At 42.4% G+C, this 26,554-nt stretch overlaps 1 protein-coding gene across 1 annotated transcript in view; it reads right to left on the bottom strand.

The window, feature by feature from the left end:
• TESPA1 (thymocyte expressed, positive selection associated 1) overlaps window positions 1–26,554 on the bottom strand; it is a 913,752-nt gene that overhangs the window by 716,519 nt on the left and 170,679 nt on the right. Inside the window, exon 4 of the mRNA XM_069653203.1 lies at window positions 20,425–20,579. The gene's annotated coding sequence lies outside the window, so the exon portion shown is untranslated. The remainder of the gene's footprint in view (window positions 1–20,424; window positions 20,580–26,554) is intronic.

The following is a 26,554-nucleotide window of genomic DNA, read 5'->3' as shown; positions in this document are numbered from 1 at the left end:
TCAATCACCTGAGAGGTATCAGAATAGATCCAATCAGGGGGAAAACAACCAATATCGACCTAGGCCACAGAAAGAGGATCCTAGAGAGATGGAAAGGTTCCAGTGCCTTGAGGCCCAAGTGAAAATGTTAGCTGAGCAAATAGGAAAGCTCTATACAGCGCAAAAACAACCTTCCAAAGAGGGGGCTGATGGCCATAGCAATGACCGGGGGGCTTCCGAAAAGTGACTAAGTACTCATGATAACTGCAGTGCCAAAATGACAGATTGCTCTGATATAATTTTGCATAATGACTCTGAGATGCATAATGGATTAAAAATGAAAGTACCAGTAAATGAAATTGTGACAGAAAGTGCAAATACTTCTAAAAAAGAGGTACGGTTTAACTTAGAGATAAATAAAACAGTAAAGATTTGCACAAATGAAAAAGAAACATTAGGAATTCCAAAAGAACAAAGGAACAGATTTAAGAAAAATGACTCATGCATGGGGAATACCAGTGAACAGGGAGTAAGTGGGGATGCTATAGCTCCTTCCCTGGGCAAGCTAAACAATGACCAAACACAGACAGAAAAAGGAAATACTCACAAGGAGGGTATAAGTCAATCACCTGAAGAATTCTTTGAGCCACATATTTTTGAAGAGGCTGAAAGGGCTGGTATCACACTAAATGATCACAAATGCACAGTATTAAAAAATGACAAATTGCTGAATGATGTTGTTACACATGTTCAGTTGGAGGATTGTAATGTGGTCTCTGATGTTACCCAGATGGATGGGCGAACAGTGGCCACACTCCAAAAAACCTCTGATCATGGAGAAATGAATAAAATCTCTCGCGCAGAAATGGGTAAAAAGGAGGGAAAAATGTCTTTCCATTTACCAATGTGCTTAGCCAAAAGTGAAAAAGACCTGAGAAAGGTGAGCCCTGAAATCAGTAAGAATTCACATTTCTTATGTGTATTAGAGGAAGTTGAGGACAGATATTATGCACCCATCACTGTAGAAGAAAAATGCCACACCTTTGCTATGATTGACACTGGCGCACAGGCCACAATTATGTCCAAGGAGCTGGTAAAGAGTATCAATGAAGGGAGACCTCCACAGAGTCAGATCACAGTGAAGGAAAATCAAGGCCCAGTGCATAACTTTAATGGGGAGGAGGTGCCCATCATAGGTGTAACTGAGGTTGACATAAAAATAGGAAAGCACAGAATGAAACAAGAGGTATTGATCACATCTATTTGTGAAATTCCATTTCTGATGGGGACAGATTGCCTGAAAAGATTGTCTCCTCTCATAGATGGGGTGAATGGAGTGCTGTGGTCCTTAACCAAAAAACCATTGAGGTCTAAGAAACTAAAATTACAAAAAAGCAATATAAATGAATGTCACACCGTTGCCAAAACAAATGATGCTGTGGAGGTATATCTCCAGAATAGCTGCATACCTCGTGTCACTGTCATATTAATGTGTCAAGATAAAATGCAGAGCGACAATGAAAAACTACCTGTACAAATATACTTGGACCCAAGGAAAAATTGGCAGACTGCCATAGATGAGCACACATTATGTTTTTATCTAAAAGAGAAAACGTGCAAACAGAATATTGCTCCTAAAACAGATTCAGAAAAACACATTACCACTCTGGCAGAAATACACATGGAAGATGAGCAACCATGGGTTCATGTTGGTATAAATTACTATTTTAAAACAATAAAAGCCACTTTAGCGCTTGAACATGAAAGGAGTTTCATTAATGAGAAATTGTTGCAAAAAATAATGGAAAGGGAAGAAATCCCGAGATTTAGGATTAAAAACCAATATGTTTCTGGCTTGGACAGTCCAGACTTTGAAAACCGAATTGCAGGCAGAAGCATGCTTAAAATTAGCATTGGGCAGAAAACAATTTACCATAATGTATGGATAGTGAGTGGAGCACAAAATGAATTTTACATGGGAAATGACATCATGCACAGAATGTGTATGGTGTTAGATTTCCTTAATCAAAAAATATGGTCACGCCTAGGTGGTCCGGCACCTGAATTTGAAGACAAAAGAAGGGCTTATCATTGTGCACAACTGGTTCCTTATGCAATCGAATTACAAATAAGGAAAAATACTATTATTCCTGCATTTACAAAACAGTTTGCAATAACACTGAAATGCAAAAATGGACAGCAGATGAAAGGCTCTGATGCATTTGTATGCCTGAATGAATCCATAAAACAGCAAGGCCTGGATTATGAATACATTCCATTGGTAGACATTGGTGAGGGATCTGTAAAAATCATGGTAAATAATAAAGGTTGTCAGGATATTCATTTAGAGGAAAACTCCCCATTAGGAATGGCCATACAAAAATCGCATTATACGGCAGATTTAAATAACATGGTGATTGGGAATATTCCTGAAAAATATGTAGATGCCAAGGGCGAGTTGCCAGAACACCTGGACTCTCAGCCCAAAGGAATATTTAAAATTCATTCTGTGTATCCTTATGATTCAAATGAGACAGTGTGCTGCCATTAAGAGGATTGCATAATATTTAATTTAAATGAAAATGAAACAGATAATCAGCCCATTGAAGTGGAAGCTGATATGCCAAAATATTTAAAAGTGGCAGCTTTACAAAAAGACACAGCCACACAGTTAGAAGAAAGCGCCGAGATTCCCTTACCAGAAGATTTTCCAGAATTTTCCAAAATGGTAGAAGAGCAGATCTCCTTAGCGGATGCATGTGAAAGCAATGAAGAGAGGGACAATCTGAGGGAGATATTTATGGAGTTTAAGGATGTATTTGCAAAAGATGCTTATGATTGTGGTTTAACTGATTTACATGTGGCCACACTACCAGAAGGGTGTAGCAGAAACCCAGTGTTTGTACGCCAGTATAGACTACCGCTGGCATGTTTAGAATCATTGGCAGAGATTATTAAAAATGTGGAATCGCGGGGAATCATCAGGCCCATTCATAGCACATCCAATACACCTATTTTAGGTGTGTTAAAGCCAAATGGTCAATGGCGGCTGTGTGCAGACTTGAGAGAGTTAAATAAAAGAGTACCAATATCTAGATGGTCACTGCCATTCATTGTTCAGGGCCTAGCTCAGGTATATGGTTCAAATGTATTTACCACATTAGATCTCACCTCTGGATATTGGTGCGTGCTATTGGCAGAGGAGATACAACATTTATTTTCCTTTACATTTGACAGGACTCAATATGCCTGGCTTAGAACTCCGTTCGGGTACATCAATAGTGGGAGTGAATTTGGCATATTTTTGAGAAAGGCCATGCCGGATGCAGCGGAAAGAGGAACAATAGTTTATGTGGACGATGTCCTGATAAAAAATGAAAGCCTGAAAAGCCATTTTGATGAAATAAGACATGTACTTGGCCAATTGCAGAAAGCAGGCGCCAAAGTATCTTTGCAAAAAGCACAATGGTGCAAGAAAAAAGTGAACTTTCTAGGGCATGAAGTGACTGAACATGGGCTAAATCCACAAAAGAAGAAAATAGAGGCCATACAAAGATTAAAAGATCCTAAAAATGTGAAAGGAGTAAAACGTTTATTAGGGATGACAGGCTATAACAGAAAGTTCATTGAAAATTATGCAGAAATCACTCAACCATTGACTAAACTGCTTAAACTGAATACTACCTGGAAATGGGAAAAAGGGCAGTCTGATGCAGTGGATAAATTAAAGGAATGTCTTGTAAAGGCACCATGTTTAGCATACCCCATAAAGGACAGGGATTTCTTTATAGAAATAGGTTTTTCTGAACATTGTATGTCAGCAGTGTTATCACAAAAACACGATTTGAATCACAAAACCATTGCATATGCAAGTAAGGCATTTTCCCAAGTTGAAATGAAATTTAATGAATGTGAAAAGGCCCTATTAACCACTGTGTGGGCGCTACAACATTTCCGCCCCATTGTTCAGGGAGAAAAGGTAATTATTGAAACAAATCATCAACCTTTGCAATTTTTAGAGAGTAAAAGAATTAGATCAGGTAATCTAGCGCAATCCAGAATCACTTCATGGACGCTAGCATTACAAGGTTTTCCCGTAGAAGTGAGATATGGACAAAATAAAAAGAACCCAATTGCTCAAGGGTTAGCTGACTTACATGATTGTGCAGCTGAACAAATACCAAATGAAATGGAAGTAGAAACTAGTTTGCAGGAATTTGAACAATCACCACACAAAGCTTTTGATGAAGAAACATGCAAGGATTTGCCAACTGTATATGTGGATGGTTGTGCTTTTCACATTGAAAATGACAGTAATAAACAGTTAGTGGCAGGAATAGGAAATGTCTGGTTGAAATGTGAAGGTGTCCCCAGTATAGGAATGAGGATTGGAGATAGGAGCAGTCAGGTGGCGGAATTGGCAGCCATTTATAAAGCAATTGCTACTGCAGTTGATAAAAGGTTCAGTGAAATTGTCCTGGTGACTGATTCTGACTATGCACGGAATAGCTTTGTGGAGTATTTGCCTGGTTGGAAAGCAAGAGGCATGGTTACATATAACAAAAAGCCACTTAAGCATGGAAAAATGATACAAGCCATAGACAAATTGGTGTCAGAGAATGAGTTAACAATATACTGGAGAAAAATTTGTGGGCATTTAAAAACACCAGGCGAGGATAAGGAGGGAAATGATAAGGCAGACCACCTGGCTAAGATTGGGGCTGTGATGGGAGAATTGCTACCTATTGATTATTTAATGGGTGAAATACAAATTGATGCAGTCACACGTTCTAAAGCACCAAAGGAGGTAGATCAACCGGTGGTGCAGTGGAGTCATGACACGCCAGACCAAGATTTGATTGAGGCACAAAAGAATGATCAAATTTTGGGAATCTATTATAATCATTTGATAGACCCCGAACAAAATCCTTTAACAGAAAATGATTGTATGGGAAAAGAAGAGTTGAGGGTGCTATTAAAGAACAAAACACGAATTAGATTACAGGATGGACTCATGATTAGAGAGTCATTAACAGGACAAATACAGTGGGTAGTACCCCTTTCATTCAGAGGACTAATGCTACACCATGCACATGATGCCATAACCGCAGGCCATAGAGGTTCACAAAAAACATTAGAAATACTAAAAGATTATGCTTACTGGCCACATATGTCCCAAGATGTGGAATTATATACTAGAGGATGTCTAGTATGCGCCCAATTTAAACCTGCTTCACCAATGCATAGAGCACCATTGATGAAAAGAGGCCTAACTCTCCCATGGTCAGATTTGCAAATAGACTATGTAGGTCCTTTAAAAAGGTCGAGCAGGGGACACCGTTATATTTTGAGTGTGGTATGTTTGATGTCAAAGTGGATTGAATGCATTCCTGCACCAGATTGTAGTGCGCAAACAGCAGCCACATTGCTGGTGAACCATGTGTTCTCAAGGTTTGGGTTGCCACAAAGAATTGAGTCAGACAGAGGAAGTCATTTCACAAGTACTCTAATGAGTAAGGTATGGCAAATACTAGGTGTGAAAAGGAAACTACATATCGCATATCGGGCGGCGTCTTCAGGTACAGTTGAAAGAAGCAATAGGTCTGTTGTGGATATTTTAAAGAAATTTGTGGCAGAAGCAGGTTCCAGCTGGGATTTACGGTTACCGTTGGTTTTGATGGCAATCAGGTCGACTCCTGCCAAAGCAACAGGTGTTAGCCCCCATGAGGTCTTAACAGGTAGGAAAATGGTGTTACCACAACACCTACTATACAGAACACATGAGCAAACCCTTGTGAGTGCATCCACAGTTCATGAATATATTGATGAACTGAGGAGGCATTTGCAACATGCATTTGCTTTTGTGCAGAGAAATCTGGAAAGAGCTGCTGACAGTGCAAAATCGTATTATGATAAAAAGACATCAGTAAAGGAATACAGTGTAGGGGATCAGGTGTACAAGTTTCATTTTGGAAAAAGTAAACAGAAAAATTCTAAATTTCTAGCAGCCTGGCAGGGGCCATTTCGAATTATAGATAAGGTCTCTCCTGTAGTGTATAAAATTTTGAAAAATGAAGGTGAAACAGCAATAGAGCAGTTTGTCCATGTAAATCAAATCAAACCATGCCATCCCAGACATGAGATCAGGCAGCTTGAGCATGTAGAAACAGATAAAGTCTCTTGAACACAAAAAGAGAAAATAAATGGGTACAATCAGGAGGCAGTGACAAAGGAGTTAAAAAGTTGATTGTTATGATGGCACATAAACACTGTAGTATATGTAAAAATATATAATATAAAATAAATAAATAAATAAATAAATAAATAAATAAATAAATGCACATATAACGGAAGCTCATGGTTGGTGTGCAGAGAGAAAATGTATTAAATATTGAATGCTGTTTATGTGTGCTTGTTTTCTTTTCCTTTGTATTTAATTTCAGAAAAAAAAAAAACGAAATATTTTTACCAAGCATGTTTTATTTTTGGCAAAAGGGTGAAGTTAGTATTGTGCTATGTACTTAATTTGTTTATTTTCTATTTGATTTAGAAAATTAACATTATTTGGTCGGAGGTTACGGGATCAGAGGCCACGGGAGACGATGGAGTCCTGGAGTCCCCTGGATGAAGACCAAAAGATGCCTGCCTCCAGGTGGAGGTGAAGACAAGATAACCAGAATGCTAAAAAAGATGACTCCTATGGATCTAAGATTGCCAAGATGAAAGTGTACTCGAATGAACCAAATAACATCACTGGTCGGGACATATCAGAGGCAGACAAGAGTGCTGACATATGGAGTTCCACGTATTTATTATTTTAATTATTTATTTTAATTTGTTATATTAATTATTTGTTTTGGTTAGTTGTTTTATTTCATTGTTTTTAATTGACTTGAAAAATCTAAACTTAGAGTAATGCCACTTCCGCTGAGAAGGCAAATGTAGAACATTTTGTAAACTAATGAACTCAGATGAATACTGTATTGATTGCAACTTTTTCATTGATGCACATGAATATTCATTTTATTGGATTGCTATATTGTGAAAAGAAGAAAAAGAACAAATTGTTTTTAGGAATTGGCTTGGATCGTAGCCAGATTCTAAAAACAAAAGGAGGGCATGTAAGGATATTTGGCGTGTTACAGCACAGAGTACAGCACTACTGCACAGGTAGCAAACAGCACAGAGTACAGCACTACTGCACAGGTAGCAAACAGCACAGAGTACAGCACTACTGCACAGGTAGCAATTTTATTTTTTGCAGCACCACCACAAGGGTGCGGTGCATTGCTATATGTGTTACCAGATTAATAAGGAAAGACAGGCTATTCAGTCAAAAACGATTTTAACATATAAAATGCAAATCTATTTTTACAGTTAAAAGCACACGTGCACATTCAAAAATGCACACTATTTTTCACCTGAAATGCCTATGGTGCGAGAGACACATTTGAAAATAATAACTAACATTACTTATAACTAACCTGACTAATGAAACATAATCCACTAATAAAAATGTGTCTCCACTGCAGAATTAGGCCTATTCTGAAAGTGAACTTTTAAACGCACATCCATTTTTTTTTCTCTGCTGCCCTGTCCACATAATTACAGGAAGCAAAAGAGCTCGAAAGAACAGGAAATCAGTTGGTTACAAAGTATTACTATAAAAATGAGCCATTGTGTAGAGAAGGAGGAGATGGCATGATTGATTCTGATTGGAGCAGCGTCATAGCAAGTATCATGCTAGAGGGAGTGATCAGAGTTTTGCTGGGGGGAGTTTGAGGAGAGAGAAGGGCAGTCAAGATTTGGCAGAGCTGGGAGAAGGACCTTTTTCCTGGTTGGAGCATTCCTATCTGCAAAAGCTGAGAATTCCAGGCAATGAACCCGGTTTGAGAAGGAAAGGCGCTCCTTTTCACTGGGGTTAATCTTCAAGGGAGCCACATTCAGAAAGAGAACAGCTGAAGAAAACTCTGAACAGATAAGGTAATTACATAAGTGTGGGAGCTGAGTGTGTACGAGAATATTCAGTCAGAGTAGGAAAAGAGATTCCGGTGCCTTAATCACAGGTTAATGTTGCAAATTGTGTTCTGTTCTCCGCCACTCTGTTTTCAGTGTATCACAGACAATGCTGTTACTGTGCTATTTTATTTATTTCTGTAAAGAGTGAGATCGTGTTTAAATGCAACTTTTATAATACAGAAAAATATTTGAAAGCAGACGGGTGGTGTCTTATATTTACCAATACAGTGCTGATGATGAGGGGAGATTTTTAAACAATGCAATTGTCATTTTAAGACAGATGTGTGCATGATCATATTCAGTATGGACAGTTGAGAGTGATTGTTTGTAGCATAGCTCGTTGGAGGTACATGAGCCAACGGGAAGAGGGACTCTCTGAACATAGTTCCCTACCGTATATAAGGTAGTGGAAATTACCACAAAATTACCACATATAGCTCTCTGTCGTAAATAAGTCAGTGAGATCGCCCATGGTGGCACACTAACACTAACACTGAAAATGTGGTATTCCTAAAATGTAGGTCTGAGGTCTCTCTAGTGATTACACGAAAAATCTAAGCAAAGATATGGGATTCTGGACATTGGGGCCACAAATAAAACAAGGGAATTATGCTCACCAAAATACCAACCACGCATACCAACCACGCATACCAAATATGCATGTCTGGGTGCTGAAATAATGCATGTCCACTGTATTATTGTTGCACATGGCCAAATCTGAATACAAGGAGTGATTATTGCTAAGTTATTTTTCGGCGGTAATAAAATACCGTCAGTCCCCAAATCTCCACAAAATACCCTACACAGCACCATTGCAAAACTGTGGCCCGTCCCTCATAACTCAAGGCAGCACCCTTGTGAAACTGTGGGCTGTCCCCCATAACTCTAGGCAGCACCCCATCAAAACTTTGGCCCAACCCCCATAATCCAGGCAGCACCTCAGCGAAATTACGCATTGTCCCCTTTAACTCAAACTTCACCCCTAAGATTAAGTGCCACCCAAACTGTGTGTATCCCCAAGTCAAATCAGCCCCCTCAAGTACTGCCTCCTCCCACTATCCCCACCGACCTCTGCAGCACAACAGGCAGCTCCCTGCTCTTCTGCCCTTCTCCCACTACCTCTACCTACCTCAGCCCCCACCCCAGGAAGCCCCCTCAAGTCCTGCACCTCCCACTACCCCCACTTACCTCTACCTCTACCCCAGACTTCTACCTGCTACTCCACCCTCCACTCCACTGCCCTACTGACCTCTGCCCCGACCACAGGCAGCTCCCTGCTACTCTGTCCTCTTCCCACTTCCCCTACTGATCTCTGCCCCCACACCAGGCAGGCTGTCACCTCAAGCCTTGCCTCCTCCCATTACCCCCACTCACCTCCGCTCCCACCCCAGTCAGCTCCCTGCTATTGCGCTCTCCTCCCACTACCCCTAATGACCTCTGTCCCACCCCTGGAAGCTCCCTCAAGTCATGCTCGCTCCCACTGCCCACACTGACCTCCACCCCAAACCAGGAATCTCCCTGCTACTCCACCCTCCTGCCACTACCCCTCCTAACGTCTGCCCCCACCATAGGCAGCCACCTCAAGTCCTACTTGCTCCAATACCCCCACCGACATCTGCCCCCACCCCAGGCAGCGCCCTGCTATTATGCCCTCCTCCCACTGCCCCTACTAACCTCTTCCCCCTCCCCAGGCAAGCCCCTCAAGTTCTGCCTCCTGCCACTACCCTACTGACCTCTGTCCCCACCTCAGGCAGCTCCCTGCTACTCTGCCTTCCTCCCACTACGCCTACTAACCTCTGGCCCAACCCCAGACAGGCCCCTAAAGTCGCGCCTCCTCCCACTACCTCTACCAAACTCTGCCCGCACCCCATGCGGCTCCCTGCTACTCTGCCCTACGCTCACTACCCCTACTGACCTCTGCCCCTACCCTAGGCAGCCCCCTTATGTACTACAATGCAATGTGGCATTTGTATAGTGCCTTTGTGCCATTCACTGCAATGGCCTCAAAGCGCTGTAGCAGAATTCCACGGAGGAACCGAGTCTGAGGAATCACTGATGGGGCCGAGCCATTAAGAATGCCTGTATGCATTGCAGCCTGTACATAGGTTGATAGGTAGGTGTGGCTAAGTCCCTGCTTGTGACCCAGCAGTTCATGCTTGCAGTTGGGTGATGTGAAGGTTGTCAGATAGCGTGTGACTTAAGGAGCATGTTAATGTGTCCAGCTAGACTGAACAATCAGTCATGGGACTCAGACGCATTCTAGTGGCAGAGATGATGCATGGCATGAGAGCAGGTAGTGGGTGATTGCAGATATATGCAGGTGGGTGGCCATGATGTCTGATCGGTACTTTAAGGAATTACCCTTCGAAATTCCTCCCAAATCTGCACCACTGGATACAGAGTTGGGGAATTATTTCTACAGATAAGCTAGAAGCTACCTTAATTAATTAAATGTTTTTTTTAAACGGCTATTAGCATATATATTAGAGTATATACTAATATAATACCTAGATCTTAAATGACACTAGAGATGATTGCTGACATCTAGTATACATAAAATCTAGTATATATAACATCTGCAAATCGACATATTTTTTGCAAATGGCGGCTAATAACTAGGAGTTATACCGGATTTGTTCTGGAGCTCTGCTAACAACATCTGTGTAAATTACGCCATGCGCACATGGTAAGAGCTGTTGACAATGCACGGCATGCTGATCACTCTGTGACTCGCTAATTTTAAGTATATTATACAAGAATAGCCATTGAGTATCTCTTTTTTATCTACAGGGATATGTACGGTTCTGAATAAACTAATATGGCCACTCACAGGATTACAGAATACTTACAACTTATTAAACTCTATACTTCTTTTAGGGCCACGACCGACTTACAGACAGGTAACATTATTGTGTAACTTGGACTATGTGCTAGTGCAAAGTACAAATGTCTACTTATGACATATATATTGAAATACCATTGATTGGTTTGTTAAGACTATGAGGCAATAGCCATTACTTGAATTGTGAATTTCAAATGACAAATGTTTTGTTTAATGATTTTGTTACACATTTTTGCTAATGTACAATTGAATCATTGTTTTTTATACTTATTTCCTCATAAAGTTTCATTATACAACACTGTATAAGAATGTGGTTGTTTTTACAACAATAGGGTGTTCAGGGGACGGGAGTGTTCCACAAGTTTGTGGATACCTGCTGTTCTTGCATAGTTTGATACAACCTAGTGTCAGGGTTGATATTCTTCCCCGCACCCTGCTAAATACCTTTATATTTTTACTTTACATCAAAGAGGTGTGCTCTTGGCTAAATAATTAATAGCTTTTGACGGTTCCTCTAGGTATAGCGTGTGACACAAAAGCCATTGTAGCACCCACACGAATTACTGTGGTATAAGTATGTCATTTTCTAAAATCAACACGCTAACGGAGAAACATGCAACCACATTTGCATTTGATGAAGACGAAGCAAATCGTATATTAGGTCTCATTAAAGAAATAGAAAGCAATACACCAGTGACAACTAGTCCTGACAAATTAATATCCCAATTAGAAAAGGTAATAAGTCGTGAAATATCACAAAAACTAAACACCACTACCTTGGCCCAATACTACCGTGCTCAACGCATACCGAGGGGTTTAAGAGTCTACCTAAGACCAACATTGTGTAAGGAAAACCCGGATTTCGTAAAGAAGTGGGAACAAATATTAAACAAATGTTCTTTAGATTTAATTTTGTTGACGATAGAGGCGTTATCTAAATCAGTTAATAGATTGGATAAAGAAATAGAAGAACTATCAGAACAACTTGCAACCTTCAAAACCAAAGAAGAATTAACGAACCTGATTGACGAGGTGAACAGGACCCTAGAGAATTATAAGAGGGACATAGAACAACGGAATGTCTGTAAATTCAGACAGGACACCTTAGATCACCAACAAGATATAGTCTACACTTGGCAAGAACATTATTTAAAAAATAGACCAGACCCTAATAAAAGACAACCTCATAAACCAAGAACCCAAGATTCTGAAACAAGCGACCCCAGTAGTGAAGTCCCGACCAGTGGAGAAGAGGCAACCAACCCCGGAGCTAGTCATCCCACAATTACAACATTACATACATCCCAAGAAGCCTCTACATCTGACGCACAACCAGTGGCTTTTTTAGAAAAAATACAAAGAGAAGAGGCATCAAGAAATCTAAGACCAAGACACAAACCGAACAGCTAATTGTCAATATCGCATGTAAACATTTAACAAGTGACCAAATTGATACCCTAAATCTTGGTTTATCATTTGTACCCACACAAAACTCGAATTTGTTGGAAGAAAAAAATCCATTTATACAGATTAGCACGCAAAATGAGACTTAAGGTGTTCTTTGACACCCAGACACATATGGACTACATACGGGATGAACATAAATACTTAGAGATTAAACCAAAGAGCAGGTTTGACCCTCAAATTAACAACTTAACCAATAAGATATTTGAAGAGAAAGTCATCAAGGATCTGAAAAGAGTGAACTTCACAAGATCCAAGTATTACAACATTAGGAGACGACAAAGTGAAATAATCAAAGAATTTGCAGATGACTGCAGCCTGACTTTGAAACCTGCTGACAAGGGAGGAGCGATTGTACTCATGGATACAGCATACTACAACACTAAAATCAATGAATTATTGGAAGATGAAGATACTTACATCAAAATCGATCAGGATCCTATTAAAGATATTACAGAAATGTTAAAAAATGTACTAGACTTAGCATTAGATAATGAGTGGATCTCTGAGAAAACAAGAACATTTCTTATTAATGAAAATCCAATCACGCCCGTTTTTTTATGGGCTACCCAAAATTCACAAAGTATTGCAAACACCACCTTTGAGACCACTTGTAGCTGTTACCAACAGCATCTTCAATCCTCTCACAACTTATGTTGATAAGGCTTTGCAACCTATAGTCCAGAACACTAGTACCTATTTGAAGGACACTGCAGATTTTCTTAATCATCTTGGTAGACTAAATACTATCAAGGAGGATGACATACTAGTCTCCTTTGATGTACAAAGTCTTTATACATCGATTCCGCACCAGGACGGACTTGAGGCATTAGAGTGGGCATTGTTTAACAATAATTGTGAAGCTAATAAAATATTTGTTTTGGAATTGAGTAAGATCATACTTGTTAACAATTATTTCAGGAATAAATCACAATTTTACCTACAAGCATCGGGAACCTTGATGGGTTCAACGATGGCCCCAGCTTATGCCAATTTATTTATGTTTCATTTAGAGAGTAAATATATACTTAATGAACCCCAATGGCAACAAAACTTGATAATGTGGAAAAGATACATAGACAACATTTTTGTCATCTGGAGAGGAACACAAGAACATCTATGAACCTTTCTCAATTTCATTAATCACCTACATAATCGGATCACATTTACTATGGAGGTGGGAGAACCAAAATTACATTTCTTGGATGTGGAACTATGCATTGGGCCGAATGGTAAAATAATCACTAACATTTACCATAAACCCACAGATGTGAATAATTCATTACACTATTTGAGCCACCACCCCGACCACCTGAAGAACAATTTAACCTACAGCCAATTTTTACGGCTCAAAAGAATAACATCAGACACAACAAAACTACAGCTGGAGAATCAATTGCTAATAGAGACATACAGAAAAAGAGGCTACCCTAGAGACATCATTGATAAAGCTAAGGACAAAGTTGATAAACTTGAAAGAAAAGATCTCCTCATTTATAGGAACAAATCTAAGGATACCCCGTTCCTGTATACATTGAGCTATTCTGCCCAAAGCCACCATATTACCAGAATTATCAAGAAAAATTGGGGCATCATCAAAATGGATCCACAATTGTATAGACTGTTTCCAAAAACACCCCTCATTGCATACAAGAGGGGCAGAAACTTCAAAGATCTGTTAGTCAAAGCGGAAAAAATAAAACAGGACAAACAACAAACGTTGAAGAAAAAGAAGACAGGCACATTTCCATGCTTAAATTGTTGCAACTGCTATAATGTGATGAAAGGCAGCTACGTGAGACACTCAAATAGTGGACACAAAATACAACTGAAAGATTACACCACATGCGACACTAAATCAGTCATTTATGGACTGAGTTGTCCCTGCGGTATTTTATATGTGGGTCAAACCATCAGAAAAGCTAAAGAAAGGTGGAACGAGCACAAGAGTAATATACGCACAAACAGCATAAAATCTCCTGTAGCCAGGCACTTTGCCCAAAATAAAAACACCATATCACAACTTAAAGCAATTATTTTAGAAGAGGTAAAAAAAATCACCAAGAGGTAGTGACCATGTCAGACGCTTGAGCCAGAGAGAATTATATTGGATTGAGAAATTGAATAGCCTTTCCCCGAATGGAATGAAAGAAGAATATAACTTGGGTGCATTCCTATAAGGTACATAACTAGTCAGGTGACAGAGCCAGAGAGTATTACATTTGCTTGAGGAATTGTACAGCCTTTCTCCAAATTCAATGAACTGTGAATGTAATCTGGAAGCCTCTATATAAGACAGATTACTAGCTAATAACGGCACACACAATTACCTGTACTATCTGAATGTGTTCTAGACACAGTGTTGCCAATTTGCTGCCAATTTGTTTGAATTAAGGACGAAAAAAGGATTCACTTTTAGTAGAACTGGTGCACATTGAACATGTCAAAGGTAACATTGGCATTCTGATGTTGTTGTAAATGGCATCCAAGAAGTTGGTATACTCAGTACCATCCAAATGAATAGGCAAGTGTTGTGAGCACAAGGGTTTCCTCAATTTTTTAAGGGGGCTGTGGTATGTGAGGAGAGATACAGCAGAAAAAAACGTACATATACCACTAGCTACCCACCTCTAACACACCGAAAGGTGGCTACTTGTTAGAAATTTACCTCACAGTAGGAATTTCATAGGATTATATCTCCCACCATAGACAAAGAAATGTGTTTAGCATATTTTAATTATTATATCAAACAACATGGTAAAACAACATAAAAAACCGATTTCCAGCGTTCGTTATTTGTAGAAACACAAATGGGCGGAAGAAGCAGACACCAAAACATTTGCAATGTACAATTTGCGTGATGTTAGTAATGGTGTGTTTTGATCGCATTTTCAATTATACAACAACATGGTATAATAGCGTCAACATTTGAATATGTTTCTAGGGAGAAGGACAACACTGTTGAAGTTTAAAGCTCGTCAGTAAAGTCCAACGCCCCGTCTTCCGGACGCGATAGGTTAAATAAACATGTTACACTGGCAACTTGGCAGCTATGTGTCAGTGTAGTGACCTAAAAAGATAAATGAACATTGTTTTACTCAAACATGATAAAAACGGTGATGGTGGTGTTTGTGTGCATACAAAACAAGTAGCCAGGTTGCTAACCTTAAAAGTGATTTTTTTGGTGTGATGGGCAAAGGGATTGCATGGATCAATTTAATTCAGGCGGCAGACCAGTCCGTCTTAAGAATTCAAGCTGTAAATCAATACGTACATTTATTTGGATTTTTGTTGAAACAAGTAACATATTGAACCAATAATAGTTACATTTTGATATATGAATCAATCATATTTACCACTTTATGTGTAAGGCAGGGATTTTTGTTTCAAGTCCTGCATAGAAATTTCAGTGGTGTACCGAGTTTCTATGGTATTCCGGATACTACATGTCCCATAATGCATCATGGAATCTAAAAGAAATGCGAAAAGCCTTTCAATTTCACAGGTTTCTGTGGTATTCCGGATACTACATGTCCCATAATGCATCATGGAATCTAAAAGAAATGCAAAAAGCCTTTCAATTTCACGGGTTTCACCTGATTTACGTTTCTTTCAAGCATTTAAGTGGCAGGGAGTAACACTTACTTGGCCATAGTGATCCCAAAGGATGTCTTGCATTGTTATATATAGGGTTAGATATTTTAAACCGTTCGTGTGTCACTGATTGGCTCTGTGTGGGAGACAAAGGCACCAGAGAGTACAATTAGACTCTCTGTACGTTTTTTGAGCAACAATCAAGTGTGGCATGGATTTCAATGCAGGCTTACCTGTCGTGTGTGCATTCGCCTTCACAGAATCGCTTTACCCCCTGGCTTTTTCCTTTCGATGTCAATGAATGACATTTGGCTTACACCAGTATTCAACCAAGGAAAAAGCCTTGGTTGAAAAGTGAGCATACTGGACTTCCCCTTAATCACCATATAAAGCACAGTTGGAGTTACCTCATAACAAATCAGACGGGTGTACATAGATCACATGACCACTTATTCACAATATGATCACTCTTTTTATTAATCTATTAGCAGATACAATTAAAACAGGGCCTCCATCTTTACTTTTACTCTTATATTTACCTTCATTCTCACTACATAAAACTACGAACAATGACGTCATTACGCTACGCTAATTTAACGGCGGCCATTTTGGGACGCTGTTTTTACGGATGCTGTTTTTACGAGCATCACTACTTTGAGAGCATACCAACTAGTCCCCTCACAGGTAAGCGCTGATGGATGCTGAGATAATGGGTCACTATATCCTTTAGTTAGAGAATACAATCTGATTGCAAGTCTGACCCCTGGATTTAGAAGGCACTATTGTCATTACCTCCATTGCAGGCTCGTCCTCTAATCACATTTGATGGTGCATTTCGATATCTAATCGGTACTTTAAGGAATTACCCTTTGAAATTCCGCCCAAATCTGCACCACTGGATACAGAGTTGGGGAAATATTTCTACAGGTAAGCTAGCAGCTACCTTAATTAATTAAATGATTTTTTGAAACAGCTATTAGCATATATATTAGAGTATATACTAATATAATACCTAGATTTTAAATGACACTAGAGATGATTGCCGACATCTAGTATACATAAAATCTAGTATATATAACATCTAGACTGCAAATCGATATATTTTTTACGTATACCTTATTGCAAATGGGGCTAATAACTAGGAGTTATTCCGGATTTGCTCTGGAGCTCTGCTAACAACATCTGTGTAAATTACGCCATGCACACATGGTAAGAGCTGTTGACAATGCACGGCATGCTGATCATTCTGTGACTCGCTAATTTTAGGTATATTATACAAGAATAGCCATTACGTATCTCTTTTTTATTTACAGGGATATGTACAGTTCCGAATATACTGATATGGCCACTCACAGGATTACAGAATACTTATAACTTATTAAACTCTATACTTCTTTTTGGGCCACGACCGACTTACAAAACACGTAACCAATGGTACCTTTTTTCTATTTCTTTTGATTGAGACCTTTGACTAGGTTGGCGGTTTTACTAAGAGTTGACTGATTTATAGTCTCTCTTATTATTCTTTAGGATTGACATGAAAATGCAAATCAATACGGCACTAGAGTCTATAATTACGAACAAGTGAAGGAACTAACAGGCGATTATGAGGAACGATCCAGTCATGACAGACAGGAATCACAATACACAATACATTAAGATTACTAATATGATAATATTTCTATTTGTGTATTGTTCCGTGTAGATATATTGCAAAAGAAAAGGTCTGGTAGACATCTTCTGAAGAAGGGGATCTGAACTCCCTGAAACGCATAAAGAAAATTGCACTTGAAAGCATTTGGTACTTTAAAAACAACCCACATTATTGTGTAACTTGGACTATGTGCTAGTGCAAAGTGCAAATGTCTACTTATGACATATATATTGAAATACAATTGATTGGTTTGTTAAGACTATGAGGCAATAGCCATTTCTTAAATTGTGAATTTCAAATGACTAATGTTTTGTTTAATGATTTTGTTACAAATTTTTGCTAATGTACATTTGAATCATTGTTATTTTATACTTATTTCCTCATAAAGTTTCATTATACAACACTGTATAAGAATTTGGTTGTTTTTACAACAATAGGGTGTGCAGGGGACGGGTGTGTTCCACAAGTTCGTGGACACCTTCTGTTCTTGCATAGTTTGATACAATCTAGTGTCAGGGTTGATATTCTCCTCCGCACCCCGCTAAATACCTTAATATTTTTACTTTACATCAAAGAGGTGTGCTCTTAGCTAAATAATTAGTAGCTTCATACCCTGGGATTGACAAATCAATCTACCATAAAGTGCACAAGGGATGAATGTAGTCCACTCATCCACATTGAGGCCACATACCACCTCAACACACACAATGCTAAAAACCCATACCAGTGAATGACGTGTGGGCACATACAAAGTGACCAGGAAGTGCCAAAGGAAAACCTAAACATCAGTGAACCAGAAAGGAGCCCAACATACAATAAATCCAACTCCCAGTAGCGAATGGGCAGAGGTGAATGAGCCATTACCTGATACAACAAACAACTAAAACATGTAGAACGTGGCAATACACATGAGCAAGTGAGTCCCCATCCCCAATGAGAGTCCCCAAACACCATCATGATACAAACATCACCACAACCATCAAACACACCAAAGAAACGCTCCAACAACACAAACACACTGACACCAAACACGCAGTAATGGAATCTGAGAAACAGTCATAGCCAACTCCAGTTGTCTGATGGCCCCACTCCTACATGTGAAACACATGTGCACATGTCCAGGTCAATCAAAATAATGCTACAATGTCAAGCACCCACAACACACAACGTCATCAAACACAACACATACAGCAATGAATTGCAAATTCAACCACAGCTTACAACACCCACACACACATCCACACCATGAACACAATTGAACAACACACCTGTATTGTAAAGCACATGTGTAGGCAAGCAACAGATGTGCATGACAAAGCTGTCAGAAATGTGAATCCCAAAGCAAATCACCTCCCAACATCTACAAGACTCCATCCATGGTCAATTAGCATGGATGCAACAACTATCACGCACATGCAGCATGTGCACAGGCCCCCCCAGCAAACATCACAGTAACATCATGACACAAATAGTGAGGCCCAACCCACATGACTGCCATAGTACATATGCAATGGGAGAACATGCTAAAAGTAAATGCACACCTGCACAAAGAGACCGAAAGAAGCGTGGAATGAACAGAATGAAAACGTGTATTAAAATCAAACTATGTACACAAAAATGAGGGGAAGGGTAACAATGTCCATGGAGAAACACAACAAAAAGTACAACATGTAACCCAATGCAATTAAACCATATAAAATGGCAGCAGGCACCTATTGTCAATGTTCGACAAGACCTCAACCAGGGCTGACTCACTCTCAACATCCTCTGCCTGTAGGCAGGCTTCCATTCTTGCCTGGAGGACTTGAAGTCCACCTCCTTGCCTGTCTCTCTGCCACCTCAGCCTTGGCCCTTATCATGGCTGCCCCACTAGCCCGCTGCTTCTCCAACACCAGCTGCCTCAGGTAACAAATATACACAGACACCATGGCATTTTGGTGTCCCCTGTGTGCCTCCTGCCTCACATTGCCCAACTGATGCTTGAATTGACTCCATTCAGTGGTACTGTCCTGCATCAACTGCCTCCTCCTGGTGCCATCTGCTGCTGCCAGGCATTGTGCAAACTGAATTATTACCCCCTCTGACTAGATGACTGTAGTCGGGGGAGTACAGCACCTACACTGCCCTGAGGTGGCTGCTGTTCCTCCATTGCCCATGCGTGTCCACGTGGGCAGGCTCTGTGACCACCTAATGTGCAGGCATAGTGACTTCCACCTCAGGCAGGAATGAAGACACAACCAGAATGGGTGGTGGTGGTGGGCCTGTTGCACAGGGACCGTGGTGGTAGGTGGCGAGGAAGCGAGGAAGCCATACTGGAGGACAACTTGTCTACAGAGAAGGATATGGAAGAGGGGACAATAGCAGTGGCCAGTTCAGAGAGACCACCCGAGAGCTCTGCACATGCCAAATGTCCCAGGAATCACCTTATCTGCTTGTGATGCTGTGCAAGATCCTCATGAGTGTCATGTACAGCATCACAAATAGATGCTGTCTGCCTTGCAATACCCACCAGCAGGGGATGCAAAACAACTTGGATGGCCTCCTTGGCCGCAAGTGGGGGATCGGTCTTGGTGGAGGGATCACAGAACATGCATTGCTGCAGCAGATGGCCCAGGGACAGGAGTTTGTGCAGAATCCATCACAGTGGACTGCACATCCTCGTGTCTCTCGGCCAGGGGTGCAGCCTGAATACCCTCTACGGTGCCCCCACCTGTCCCCGTGGGATTGGCTGCAATGGCCTCATCATGCACATCCACCTCCATCAACCCAGATGCCTAAAGAGATCCCTCCATCCTAGTTGGCCCCAGTGTGTCAGCACCCAATCCAACTGCTGTTGGGGTGTCCCCCACGACAATTAACTCCTGGGACTTACACTCAGCAGTCTTGCCTGATGGTACTGGCGCTCCCACAGCCACATAGCTGTCGGAAGAGGAGGTGTCAACTGTGAGTGGCTGGGTTTGTGCTTGCGTCTGTCCCTACTCCTCCGCTCCACAGCACTGTTTCCGCCTTCTTCACCAGCAGCAGCAACTGTGGGAAAGGGGACAAAGTACATCGACATCAGTCAACTGTGACAATGCATGTTTGGCATAGAAAACATTAAAAAGACCATGAATTCACCATGAGTCAATCACTAGCTGCCACACACACACACATGTCTATGCAATTAGCATCAATACTGACACACAAGTGCAGGGACAATGATGTGTCACAGTCATAACAACCCAGCACACTGACATGTGTCCACGAAAAACATTGCAAGAAATCATGACATGGCACAATACCAATGCCAAAGTGACCTAAGTGTAACCCGCAGCTGTGGCCTTGGGAAGTTCTCCTGGGCACATGTCTCACTACCACCATTGCATGGCTCGCATTATCACCTTGTCCTCTCGCATAGACATATAGTGTCGGAAAGGCTACAAACAGGATGGCTACGAGGAGTCACGCATGGGACAGGGAAATTTGACAGCCATGTCCTACACAGCAGCACACCCGGGGCTTTGCTATTGATGCCTTTGTGTAGTACCCTCTTGAGAGACCTGGGGAACCCATCTGCCTTATGGTGCACCACTAGGACTTCCCTGGGACACCTACTGAAGTCCATGTCGTACCTGGCCCTTCAACTGCTGACCTTGCTTAGCCACTCCCACAGCAGCCAGCCCTGTGGTAACACACCTGCTATGGTGCCCCAGTACCAGCATGGAGGAGCCCCTCAAAGCCCTTCCACATGTCTGTGACACAGGGAGATGCTTACTACAGAGTATAAAGCATGCACAAAGTGGGGTCCATAGGACCCGGCTGCAGACAAATGTGGGACAAGACTGGGCCAGCTGCGACAGGCCATCTGGTAGACCTGGCCCAGCCACATGGGCAGTTGGGCATGGCCAAAGGAACTGGCAGAAGGAACAGATGGATGTGTGGCCATGAGGCAGTGCTAGTCATAAGGCCACCACCCAGGGTCCGGCCTTAAGCAACCAACACTGTGCTGGGGTCTGCTTGTGGCATAACACTATCTGTGCGTTGAGCAGCATCTAAATGTCTTGTGCCCCCTGGCGGTGCTGTGGAGTTGGCCATTTTACATCACATTCCCTGTGTCCGCTGTCAGATGTAAAATTAGCACTGTGGACTTTCCACATCACTCGGTGTGACTGAGGAACTCCTGTTTATGTAATGATGATCCACCCAAGTAACATGCCTAAATGTAGCAGTCTGCCACATCTGATCTGAGTACGTAGCCAGGTGATAGGAGCCCAGGTGGCTGGGCTTGCGATAATCTTCACACCGTTGGGCCTGTCCATGTGACCTCAGTGTCAGTAGATTTTATTTATTTTGTTTATTTATTGTGCATTTGTAAGGCGCTTATACTTCAAGTAAATTGTGTTTCAACGCGCCCACAGGCAACTGGAAGGGAACATGGGAATGAAAGCAAATAAAACAATGAAAGATAGAGGTGGCACTAGTAGGCCTTGGTAGCATTCAGAATGCGTACAAGTGCAGGGAGAGAAAAGGGATGAGGGAGTGGTAGGTAAATGCTAGGCGTACCCAGACGGAAGTGCTAGGGAGTGAGCACATGATGGCACAATAATGCAGGTTGTGGGGCCCTGTTGGTCACGCATGTGCCAGCAGCCCAGCTGGATAGGTGGGATGGAGAGCCTGGGCTCAGGAACTAATCTTGCGAGAAGGGGTCCGCTGCTTCACATGCACACACCACTGGTAAGTTTAAGAGTGGGATGCCCCCTTGTTGAAATGTCATCACCCTGGGCTGCAGTTGAAAAACAAGCTTGGTTGAGAAGTGCAAGGGCATGGCTCATTTGGGCCCACACCCACTGTGTGTAGGCCAGACCCTGTGGTCAGGGCACCATCTTTGTGCTCCACATAACCACTGGGGAACTGCGGGTCTGCTCTGCCTCTGCACTGCTTGGAACGGAGAGACACACCCATGTAAGGGGGCACTCCCTAAAAGGGCATGCTCTCAAGTCAAGCCAACACATCTGCTATGTAAATGCCAGTCTCCGTAGCCATGGCCAGAAAAGCAGTCCAGCCCTAGATGAACCAATTGTGCAAAATGAACCTGTGGATTGCAGAGAGCCAGACAGATAGGTGGCCCCACCGTTGCGGTCAACAACATCTGAGGTTCATTAGTCATCCAGGAAACCTGCTGGGCCACAAAATCACTAGGCTACTCAGAAGAGCACTCCCAGCAGGCAACGCTTTGTTGGCACATTGCGTGGGGCACGGCCCTTGTCTGTTTTAGGGATGTGCAGAGACTGGGTGTGTCAGTGTCAATGAGAGTCAAGCGGAGGGCAGACAGGACCCCTATACAATGTTAGCAGTAACCAAGAGGAAGGCAACTATTCTTACTTGCAAACTGTGTACCCTGGGTGATAGAGAAGGAGGACTGGCTTAATATAGCATGCCTCCTCATACACACGACAGGAGTACATTCCATATTGGCGCCCATCTGGACCACCGGAGACAGGCAGACCTCTGGACCTACCACGCATTCTCAAGGTCCACCATCAGTTGACCTGGCATGGAGAGTGGACAACTTGCAATTCAAAGGATTACAATGGGAATAGGTGGCCCATGGTCCTGGCCTCTTGCCAAATACCTGCCAAAGACCACACACCCCCACAGTGTGGTAATGGGAGGCAGCACAGAGTGGTAGATGGGTGGGCAGTGGGTCCCTTGGTAGGGTAGCCAAACTCTGAATGCATGGTAGCATATCTGGCCGAGGGGAACTCACCGGGCATGCATAGTGCACTGGTGTGTACATTGTGAGAAACCTGAAGGTGTCTCACTTGCTAGTCCCTGGGAATCTGTCATCCAGGTGGCCAGGACACGGCCATTGCTATTGGATCCAGTTCCTGGGGGTGGACCAGTGCAGGAGTATCACCTGGGTGGGTGTCCTCGGGGAGTGGTAGTGGGACGCCGACGGGTGAGACACGGTATCCCCATTCTTATAACACCTTTTCCCCATTTTGCCACATGGGATACTCAAACACTCTATCCCCCTCTTATCCGACATGAACAATTTTGCACACAACGAAAGACAACAGACAAACACCAGAGCCATTTACCTGACATGTCCCAACACAAGGGTTAAGCAAAGTCAGGCAGTTGACCAGAATCACACACACCTGACGGCCCTTTCACTTCCCCACAGGGATAAAATGTGGAGCACGAGAGCACAATACGAGCAAGGAAGACTGCACGACGAGAGAGCTAACCTAGCACAGCAGTTCAAGTGGAGGAGAAAGGTGGCCACAACTGAAAGGGTGACAAGGAGAGACATGACCTTGCCCTTTCCAACACAGGCCCAAGCAACCCCTGTGGAAGGAATCGTAAGACCGCGATCAATAGCCAACATGTTTTGCAGCAGATGTCAACAGTACACAGGGCTCTCCTCTGCTGATAAGCAAGCCGGGGAGAGATGCTTGCCAATGTTGTACCATCCTTGACTCCAGAGACAAGAAAAGCCAAGTGGTTCATCACAGCCAGTGAGTCTAGGTGAGAGCTGGTAGGAAACCAAACTGTGTTGAACAATAGTAGCAAACGGCTAATTGAAGAAAGTACAAAGAACTGTTAATACAAGAGCAGAAAACCAGCTACAGAGGAGTCAGGCACCACGTGGGTGCTCACTCTGGAAACTCTGGGCGAATGCCCTGAAACTACCGTTACCAGAAGGCCTTGGGGAAAGGCATGAGAAAGGGGTCAATGTGGTCATACAGGGGTCTAGTAAAGTCCTCTGCACAGTCGGAACTCTTTGGCCGGTAGATGATTGTAAAACTAAGGGAAGTGAATCTTGCATCAAAAGAAAGTAGAAGGAATTGTGCGATTGGCAAGAGTTGGCAAGAGTGAATCCAACGGAGGGATGGCAATGAAAAGTGGGCGATGCCTGAAGTCCCAATGAACAGTGTGTTGACAAGAGTGAACCCAGCAGAGGGATGTCCACATTGAACTTTTTAAAAGGACATTAAGATTTATGAATGCGAGAAGTGATATTGGTTTGAAAAGCCGTAGTGAACCTGACGGAGGGAGGCAAACAGTCGAAAAGGGTCTGAGTCCAGAAGAGATGGATCCAGAGGTGAAAAGCCACCATCTAACGACACGTGAACCACAGTAAATTAATCTTTTTGAATATAAGCCAGAGTGAACCCGAAGGAGGGAGGTCGAGATTTGAGGAGGGTCTGAGCCCAGATGAGGGGGACCCAGGGGTGAAGAATTATCATCCCAAGTGCAATCAGAAGGAACTTTTGTTTATTATTTTGAACCCATCAGGCCCTCGGAAACAAAAAACTTAACTACCAAAGGTCCTGATATTGCTAAGAACTATTTCTGGATCTGAGCACGGAAGAGGGGGACTCAGGGGTGAAGGTCATTCCCCAAAGTACATGTGGAACTGAACTTTTTGTTTATTATTTTGGATACATCAGGTCCTCTGAGGCAAAAGACGTTTTTTAGAAAAGAGACTTAACCACCGAAGGCCCTGATAGCTGAAAGTAGAACTGTTGTCTTGTGCTGGGAAAGCTCTTGTGTGTGCTGTGCTCTGGAATCCCACCTTGTCCTGTGCTCAAAACGTGGGGAAGGGATACCCCCGGCTACCACACCCTGACTTATTATTTGTGAACACTTCTTTCTTCCTTGTAAACATTATCCCACACTATTTTTGTATTTAGCGTAAGGATTGGCAATAGGTTTTTCTTAGTATAGGCCCTTTTTTTTGACAAGACACCACTAAGACTGCCTTATTATTAATCAATAGTCGTAGCTTGCTCCCATTTTAGATTTAAGTTTAGATTAGGCATTTTTCCAACCTTCCTATACAGTTTAATAAACACCCTTGAACTGTGATCAATTGTGTCTGTCTTTACTGTTGCCACCATAAGTTCCTTACAACACCATAGATGTCAAGCCACCCCGTTCAAAGCAGTAGCCATCAAGCCAGTCATAATTTTAGTGCATAGAGCATGGCCATGTGAGCTGGTGGAGAGATCTCATGACACCTGCCTGGGCACTTGTACATCCAATGACATGTAGCAACATGCACCACTGACAGTATGACCTGAAAGCTTGCAACACATACAGGCACCCATTGGTGAGGTACAAGCACCTATGCTGTTGCCACTAGCCCAAACAAATTACCTGATCATATACCAACTCTGGCTCCTCATGCAGTGGGCTGACATATCACACTGCTGTCCCTCAGTGGTTAATGCACCAACATGTGATTTCCAGACATTCATACACGTGTCAGTATCAGCTGCTGAGTGTGATGATGCAATCCTCAATTGCAAATATGCAACCAATAGAGGTGTCATGCAAGTAAGTACCTCACATGCCCCCAACATCGCAATCTGGTAACTGTACCTGTCAGAGTACTTGTCATCAACTCACATTGCATGCCCATGAGTGCACCCACTAACCAAGAACTGACAGTGCACATACCTACCCTTGTCCACTTCACAGATGTCTGCTATCATATATGGCCAGCATCGGCATGAGGCTGCATGCCGGTGTAGATCAGTGCAACACACATGCTGTGTACAAAAGGGAGTACTTGAAATCAAGCATACCCACGCAGAACACACACACACACTTTAGAACAGTGCATCCATTGGGTACTCATTAGCAGCTTCCAGCCATGTCTGCCAGTCAAGGTTCTGGGTGTGGAGCACTGGGTAGGACCTCTCCAGGACCCTGAGCTGAAGGGGTGTTATCCGATGGCAGCCTACACGGTGCACCTCCACAATGGCACCTGCCTGGAGGGCTGCCTTCTCCTTAACAAGGCTCTGGTGCTCGAGGTCATCCCAGTGCATCTTGATATTTTCCACGGTACTGACTGCCACCCCATCCACATTGATTGCAGCCATGATGCTTTCCAGATCTTCAGATATCCGGCCTTTCCGTGCTGCATTGCTGGGTCATAGAGGGCATTATGGTTGTGATGAATCAACTTCCAGGACAACAGTGGTCCAGGGATGAATATTGGTTTCTAAACC

This window comes from Ambystoma mexicanum, chromosome 3q (assembly GCF_040938575.1).
Source record: "Ambystoma mexicanum isolate Mex_15411 chromosome 3q, UKY_AmexF1_1, whole genome shotgun sequence".
In the NCBI taxonomy this organism is placed as follows: domain Eukaryota; kingdom Metazoa; phylum Chordata; class Amphibia; order Caudata; family Ambystomatidae; genus Ambystoma; species Ambystoma mexicanum.
This window is presented reverse-complemented; position numbering and strand designations above follow the sequence as displayed.